Here is a 9,316-nt window from a genome sequence, read left to right as displayed (position 1 = left end):
CACTCACGTGTGATATTGATTATTTTCAAAGTTGGGAAAAATGAAAAATTATTCTAAGTCCCCATTCGTAGTTCTTTTTGATTCGTATTGCTTCGGCGCAAAGTAGGTAGGGACACTTATGGCTTTCTCAATTTTTGGATAGGGACAGCCGGATAGCCGTCATTCAGCATAAAAGCTATTGTTATATGCATAGTTTGATGTGAGGAATGGGAATTGATTGAAATTTTCACCCGCCAATTGCCGGCTGGCCTGATTTTAAGGTTTGAGAATCTTGACAACGATTTTGCATACCGACAAAAATAGCATCAAGCAAAAATATCACTTATTTTTCCAATTTTCGACTTGTAGAACGATCAAGTATACTATTCTTTGGATTCTAAGATTTTTTTCAAGTGATTATTTTCAAAGTTGGGAAAAATGAAAAATTATTCTAAGTCCCCATTCGTAGTTCTTTTTGATTCGTATTGCTTCGGCGCAAAGTAGGTAGGGACACTTATGGATTTCTCAATTTTTGGATAGGGACAGCCGGATAGCCGTCATTCAGCATAAAAGCTATTGTTATATGCATAGTTTGATGTGAGGAATGGGAATTGATTGAAATTTTCACCCGCCAATTGCCGGCTGGCCTGATTTTAAGGTTTGAGAATCTTGACAACGATTTTGCATACCGACAAAAATAGCATCAAGCAAAAATATCACTTATTTTTCCAATTTTCGACTTGTAGAACGATCAAGTATACTATTCTTTGGATTCTAAGATTTTTTTCAAGTGATTATTTTCAAAGTTGGGAAAAATGAAAAATTATTCTAAGTCCCCATTCGTAGTTCTTTTTGATTCGTATTGCTTCGGCGCAAAGTAGGTAGGGACACTTATGGCTTTCTCAATTTTTGGATAGGGACAGCCGGATAGCCGTCATTCAGCATAAAAGCTATTGTTATATGCATAGTTTGATGTGAGGAATGGGAATTGATTGAAATTTTCACCCGCCACTTGCCGGCTGGCCTGATTTTAAGGTTTGAGAATCTTGACAACGATTTTGCATACCGACAAAAATAGCATCAAGCAAAAATATCACTTATTTTTCCAATTTTCGACTTGTAGAACGATCAAGTATACTATTCTTTGGATTCTAAGATTTTTTTCAAGTGATTATTTTCAAAGTTGGGAAAAATGAAAAATTATTCTAAGTCCCCATTCGTAGTTCTTTTTGATTCGTATTGCTTCGGCGCAAAGTAGGTAGGGACACTTATGGATTTCTCAATTTTTGGATAGGGACAGCCGGATAGCCGTCATTCAGCATAAAAGCTATTGTTATATGCATAGTTTGATGTGAGGAATGGGAATTGATTGAAATTTTCACCCGCCAATTGCCGGCTGGCCTGATTTTAAGGTTTGAGAATCTTGACAACGATTTTGCATACCGACAAAAATAGCATCAAGCAAAAATATCACTTATTTTTCCAATTTTCGACTTGTAGAACGATCAAGTATACTATTCTTTGGATTCTAAGATTTTTTTCAAGTGATTATTTTCAAAGTTGGGAAAAATGAAAAATTATTCTAAGTCCCCATTCGTAGTTCTTTTTGATTCGTATTGCTTCGGCGCAAAGTAGGTAGGGACACTTATGGCTTTCTCAATTTTTGGATAGGGACAGCCGGATAGCCGTCATTCAGCATAAAAGCTATTGTTATATGCATAGTTTGATGTGAGGAATGGGAATTGATTGAAATTTTCACCCGCCAATTGCCGGCTGGCCTGATTTTAAGGTTTGAGAATCTTGACAACGATTTTGCATACCGACAAAAATAGCATCAAGCAAAAATATCACTTATTTTTCCAATTTTCGACTTGTAGAACGATCAAGTATACTATTCTTTGGATTCTAAGATTTTTTTCAAGTGATTATTTTCAAAGTTGGGAAAAATGAAAAATTATTCTAAGTCCCCATTCGTAGTTCTTTTTGATTCGTATTGCTTCGGCGCAAAGTAGGTAGGGACACTTATGGATTTCTCAATTTTTGGATAGGGACAGCCGGATAGCCGTCATTCAGCATAAAAGCTATTGTTATATGCATAGTTTGATGTGAGGAATGGGAATTGATTGAAATTTTCACCCGCCAATTGCCGGCTGGCCTGATTTTAAGGTTTGAGAATCTTGACAACGATTTTGCATACCGACAAAAATAGCATCAAGCAAAAATATCACTTATTTTTCCAATTTTCGACTTGTAGAACGATCAAGTATACTATTCTTTGGATTCTAAGATTTTTTTCAAGTGATTATTTTCAAAGTTGGGAAAAATGAAAAATTATTCTAAGTCCCCATTCGTAGTTCTTTTTGATTCGTATTGCTTCGGCGCAAAGTAGGTAGGGACACTTATGGCTTTCTCAATTTTTGGATAGGGACAGCCGGATAGCCGTCATTCAGCATAAAAGCTATTGTTATATGCATAGTTTGATGTGAGGAATGGGAATTGATTGAAATTTTCACCCGCCAATTGCCGGCTGGCCTGATTTTAAGGTTTGAGAATCTTGACAACGATTTTGCATACCGACAAAAATAGCATCAAGCAAAAATATCACTTATTTTTCCAATTTTCGACTTGTAGAACGATCAAGTATACTATTCTTTGGATTCTAAGATTTTTTTCAAGTGATTATTTTCAAAGTTGGGAAAAATGAAAAATTATTCTAAGTCCCCATTCGTAGTTCTTTTTGATTCGTATTGCTTCGGCGCAAAGTAGGTAGGGACACTTATGGATTTCTCAATTTTTGGATAGGGACAGCCGGATAGCCGTCATTCAGCATAAAAGCTATTGTTATATGCATAGTTTGATGTGAGGAATGGGAATTGATTGAAATTTTCACCCGCCAATTGCCGGCTGGCCTGATTTTAAGGTTTGAGAATCTTGACAACGATTTTGCATACCGACAAAAATAGCATCAAGCAAAAATATCACTTATTTTTCCAATTTTCGACTTGTAGAACGATCAAGTATACTATTCTTTGGATTCTAAGATTTTTTTCAAGTGATTATTTTCAAAGTTGGGAAAAATGAAAAATTATTCTAAGTCCCCATTCGTAGTTCTTTTTGATTCGTATTGCTTCGGCGCAAAGTAGGTAGGGACACTTATGGCTTTCTCAATTTTTGGATAGGGACAGCCGGATAGCCGTCATTCAGCATAAAAGCTATTGTTATATGCATAGTTTGATGTGAGGAATGGGAATTGATTGAAATTTTCACCCGCCACTTGCCGGCTGGCCTGATTTTAAGGTTTGAGAATCTTGACAACGATTTTGCATACCGACAAAAATAGCATCAAGCAAAAATATCACTTATTTTTCCAATTTTCGACTTGTAGAACGATCAAGTATACTATTCTTTGGATTCTAAGATTTTTTTCAAGTGATTATTTTCAAAGTTGGGAAAAATGAAAAATTATTCTAAGTCCCCATTCGTAGTTCTTTTTGATTCGTATTGCTTCGGCGCAAAGTAGGTAGGGACACTTATGGATTTCTCAATTTTTGGATAGGGACAGCCGGATAGCCGTCATTCAGCATAAAAGCTATTGTTATATGCATAGTTTGATGTGAGGAATGGGAATTGATTGAAATTTTCACCCGCCAATTGCCGGCTGGCCTGATTTTAAGGTTTGAGAATCTTGACAACGATTTTGCATACCGACAAAAATAGCATCAAGCAAAAATATCACTTATTTTTCCAATTTTCGACTTGTAGAACGATCAAGTATACTATTCTTTGGATTCTAAGATTTTTTTCAAGTGATTATTTTCAAAGTTGGGAAAAATGAAAAATTATTCTAAGTCCCCATTCGTAGTTCTTTTTGATTCGTATTGCTTCGGCGCAAAGTAGGTAGGGACACTTATGGCTTTCTCAATTTTTGGATAGGGACAGCCGGATAGCCGTCATTCAGCATAAAAGCTATTGTTATATGCATAGTTTGATGTGAGGAATGGGAATTGATTGAAATTTTCACCCGCCACTTGCCGGCTGGCCTGATTTTAAGGTTTGAGAATCTTGACAACGATTTTGCATACCGACAAAAATAGCATCAAGCAAAAATATCACTTATTTTTCCAATTTTCGACTTGTAGAACGATCAAGTATACTATTCTTTGGATTCTAAGATTTTTTTCAAGTGATTATTTTCAAAGTTGGGAAAAATGAAAAATTATTCTAAGTCCCCATTCGTAGTTCTTTTTGATTCGTATTGCTTCGGCGCAAAGTAGGTAGGGACACTTATGGCTTTCTCAATTTTTGGATAGGGACAGCCGGATAGCCGTCATTCAGCATAAAAGCTATTGTTATATGCATAGTTTGATGTGAGGAATGGGAATTGATTGAAATTTTCACCCGCCACTTGCCGGCTGGCCTGATTTTAAGGTTTGAGAATCTTGACAACGATTTTGCATACCGACAAAAATAGCATCAAGCAAAAATATCACTTATTTTTCCAATTTTCGACTTGTAGAACGATCAAGTATACTATTCTTTGGATTCTAAGATTTTTTTCAAGTGATTATTTTCAAAGTTGGGAAAAATGAAAAATTATTCTAAGTCCCCATTCGTAGTTCTTTTTGATTCGTATTGCTTCGGCGCAAAGTAGGTAGGGACACTTATGGATTTCTCAATTTTTGGATAGGGACAGCCGGATAGCCGTCATTCAGCATAAAAGCTATTGTTATATGCATAGTTTGATGTGAGGAATGGGAATTGATTGAAATTTTCACCCGCCACTTGCCGGCTGGCCTGATTTTAAGGTTTGAGAATCTTGACAACGATTTTGCATACCGACAAAAATAGCATCAAGCAAAAATATCACTTATTTTTCCAATTTTCGACTTGTAGAACGATCAAGTATACTATTCTTTGGATTCTAAGATTTTTTTCAAGTGATTATTTTCAAAGTTGGGAAAAATGAAAAATTATTCTAAGTCCCCATTCGTAGTTCTTTTTGATTCGTATTGCTTCGGCGCAAAGTAGGTAGGGACACTTATGGATTTCTCAATTTTTGGATAGGGACAGCCGGATAGCCGTCATTCAGCATAAAAGCTATTGTTATATGCATAGTTTGATGTGAGGAATGGGAATTGATTGAAATTTTCACCCGCCAATTGCCGGCTGGCCTGATTTTAAGGTTTGAGAATCTTGACAACGATTTTGCATACCGACAAAAATAGCATCAAGCAAAAATATCACTTATTTTTCCAATTTTCGACTTGTAGAACGATCAAGTATACTATTCTTTGGATTCTAAGATTTTTTTCAAGTGATTATTTTCAAAGTTGGGAAAAATGAAAAATTATTCTAAGTCCCCATTCGTAGTTCTTTTTGATTCGTATTGCTTCGGCGCAAAGTAGGTAGGGACACTTATGGATTTCTCAATTTTTGGATAGGGACAGCCGGATAGCCGTCATTCAGCATAAAAGCTATTGTTATATGCATAGTTTGATGTGAGGAATGGGAATTGATTGAAATTTTCACCCGCCAATTGCCGGCTGGCCTGATTTTAAGGTTTGAGAATCTTGACAACGATTTTGCATACCGACAAAAATAGCATCAAGCAAAAATATCACTTATTTTTCCAATTTTCGACTTGTAGAACGATCAAGTATACTATTCTTTGGATTCTAAGATTTTTTTCAAGTGATTATTTTCAAAGTTGGGAAAAATGAAAAATTATTCTAAGTCCCCATTCGTAGTTCTTTTTGATTCGTATTGCTTCGGCGCAAAGTAGGTAGGGACACTTATGGATTTCTCAATTTTTGGATAGGGACAGCCGGATAGCCGTCATTCAGCATAAAAGCTATTGTTATATGCATAGTTTGATGTGAGGAATGGGAATTGATTGAAATTTTCACCCGCCAATTGCCGGCTGGCCTGATTTTAAGGTTTGAGAATCTTGACAACGATTTTGCATACCGACAAAAATAGCATCAAGCAAAAATATCACTTATTTTTCCAATTTTCGACTTGTAGAACGATCAAGTATACTATTCTTTGGATTCTAAGATTTTTTTCAAGTGATTATTTTCAAAGTTGGGAAAAATGAAAAATTATTCTAAGTCCCCATTCGTAGTTCTTTTTGATTCGTATTGCTTAGTACTTGGCTAACGATAAATCGACTGAAACTACGAAAACTCAATGATTTTTCTATACTTCGACTTGTAGAAGGAAGAAGTATACTATTTTTCCCATTTTAAGATATTTTCAATGTGATTATTTTAAACGTTGGGAAAAATGAAAAATTATTCTAAGTCCCCATTCGTAGTTCTTTTTGATTCGTATTGCTTAGCACATGGCTAAGGATAAATCGGCAGAAACTACGAAAATTCAATGATTTTTCTATACTTCGACTTGTAGAACGAAGAAGTAAACTATTTTTCCCATTTTAAGATATTTTCAATGTGATTATTTTCAACGTTGGTAAAATTGAAAAATTATTCTAAGTCCCCATTCGTAGTTCTTTTTGATTCGTATTGCTTAGTACTTGGCTAACGATAAATCGACTGAAACTACGAAAACTCAATGATTTTTCTATACTTCGACTTGTAGAAGGAAGAAGTATACTATTTTTCCCATTTTAAGATATTTTCAATGTGATTATTTTAAACGTTGGGAAAAATGAAAAATTATTCTAAGTCCCCATTCGTAGTTCTTTTTGATTCGTATTGCTTAGTACTTGGCTAACGATAAATCGACTGAAACTACGAAAACTCAATGATTTTTCTATACTTCGACTTGTAGAAGGAAGAAGTATACTATTTTTCCCATTATAAGATATTTTCAATGTGATTATTTTAAACGTTGGGAAAAATGAAAAATTATTCTAAGTCCCCATTCGTAGTTCTTTTTGATTCGTATTGCTTCGGCGCAAAGTAGGTAGGGACACTTATGGATTTCTCAATTTTTGGATAGGGACAGCCGGATAGCCGTCATTCAGCATAAAAGCTATTGTTATATGCATAGTTTGATGTGAGGAATGGGAATTGATTGAAATTTTCACCCGCCAATTGCCGGCTGGCCTGATTTTAAGGTTTGAGAATCTTGACAACGATTTTGCATACCGACAAAAATAGCATCAAGCAAAAATATCACTTATTTTTCCAATTTTCGACTTGTAGAACGATCAAGTATACTATTCTTTGGATTCTAAGATTTTTTTCAAGTGATTATTTTCAAAGTTGGGAAAAATGAAAAATTATTCTAAGTCCCCATTCGTAGTTCTTTTTGATTCGTATTGCTTCGGCGCAAAGTAGGTAGGGACACTTATGGATTTCTCAATTTTTGGATAGGGACAGCCGGATAGCCGTCATTCAGCATAAAAGCTATTGTTATATGCATAGTTTGATGTGAGGAATGGGAATTGATTGAAATTTTCACCCGCCAATTGCCGGCTGGCCTGATTTTAAGGTTTGAGAATCTTGACAACGATTTTGCATACCGACAAAAATAGCATCAAGCAAAAATATCACTTATTTTTCCAATTTTCGACTTGTAGAACGATCAAGTATACTATTCTTTGGATTCTAAGATTTTTTTCAAGTGATTATTTTCAAAGTTGGGAAAAATGAAAAATTATTCTAAGTCCCCATTCGTAGTTCTTTTTGATTCGTATTGCTTCGGCGCAAAGTAGGTAGGGACACTTATGGATTTCTCAATTTTTGGATAGGGACAGCCGGATAGCCGTCATTCAGCATAAAAGCTATTGTTATATGCATAGTTTGATGTGAGGAATGGGAATTGATTGAAATTTTCACCCGCCAATTGCCGGCTGGCCTGATTTTAAGGTTTGAGAATCTTGACAACGATTTTGCATACCGACAAAAATAGCATCAAGCAAAAATATCACTTATTTTTCCAATTTTCGACTTGTAGAACGATCAAGTATACTATTCTTTGGATTCTAAGATTTTTTTCAAGTGATTATTTTCAAAGTTGGGAAAAATGAAAAATTATTCTAAGTCCCCATTCGTAGTTCTTTTTGATTCGTATTGCTTCGGCGCAAAGTAGGTAGGGACACTTATGGATTTCTCAATTTTTGGATAGGGACAGCCGGATAGCCGTCATTCAGCATAAAAGCTATTGTTATATGCATAGTTTGATGTGAGGAATGGGAATTGATTGAAATTTTCACCCGCCAATTGCCGGCTGGCCTGATTTTAAGGTTTGAGAATCTTGACAACGATTTTGCATACCGACAAAAATAGCATCAAGCAAAAATATCACTTATTTTTCCAATTTTCGACTTGTAGAACGATCAAGTATACTATTCTTTGGATTCTAAGATTTTTTTCAAGTGATTATTTTCAAAGTTGGGAAAAATGAAAAATTATTCTAAGTCCCCATTCGTAGTTCTTTTTGATTCGTATTGCTTCGGCGCAAAGTAGGTAGGGACACTTATGGCTTTCTCAATTTTTGGATAGGGACAGCCGGATAGCCGTCATTCAGCATAAAAGCTATTGTTATATGCATAGTTTGATGTGAGGAATGGGAATTGATTGAAATTTTCACCCGCCAATTGCCGGCTGGCCTGATTTTAAGGTTTGAGAATCTTGACAACGATTTTGCATACCGACAAAAATAGCATCAAGCAAAAATATCACTTATTTTTCCAATTTTCGACTTGTAGAACGATCAAGTATACTATTCTTTGGATTCTAAGATTTTTTTCAAGTGATTATTTTCAAAGTTGGGAAAAATGAAAAATTATTCTAAGTCCCCATTCGTAGTTCTTTTTGATTCGTATTGCTTCGGCGCAAAGTAGGTAGGGACACTTATGGATTTCTCAATTTTTGGATAGGGACAGCCGGATAGCCGTCATTCAGCATAAAAGCTATTGTTATATGCATAGTTTGATGTGAGGAATGGGAATTGATTGAAATTTTCACCCGCCAATTGCCGGCTGGCCTGATTTTAAGGTTTGAGAATCTTGACAACGATTTTGCATACCGACAAAAATAGCATCAAGCAAAAATATCACTTATTTTTCCAATTTTCGACTTGTAGAACGATCAAGTATACTATTCTTTGGATTCTAAGATTTTTTTCAAGTGATTATTTTCAAAGTTGGGAAAAATGAAAAATTATTCTAAGTCCCCATTCGTAGTTCTTTTTGATTCGTATTGCTTCGGCGCAAAGTAGGTAGGGACACTTATGGCTTTCTCAATTTTTGGATAGGGACAGCCGGATAGCCGTCATTCAGCATAAAAGCTATTGTTATATGCATAGTTTGATGTGAGGAATGGGAATTGATTGAAATTTTCACCCGCCACTTGCCGGCTGGCCTGAT

This window comes from Diachasmimorpha longicaudata, unplaced genomic scaffold (genome assembly GCF_034640455.1).
Source record: "Diachasmimorpha longicaudata isolate KC_UGA_2023 unplaced genomic scaffold, iyDiaLong2 ctg00000251.1, whole genome shotgun sequence".
NCBI classification, from domain to species: domain Eukaryota; kingdom Metazoa; phylum Arthropoda; class Insecta; order Hymenoptera; family Braconidae; genus Diachasmimorpha; species Diachasmimorpha longicaudata.
The sequence above is the reverse complement of the archived record's forward strand: the minus strand, read 5'-3'. Positions refer to the sequence as shown.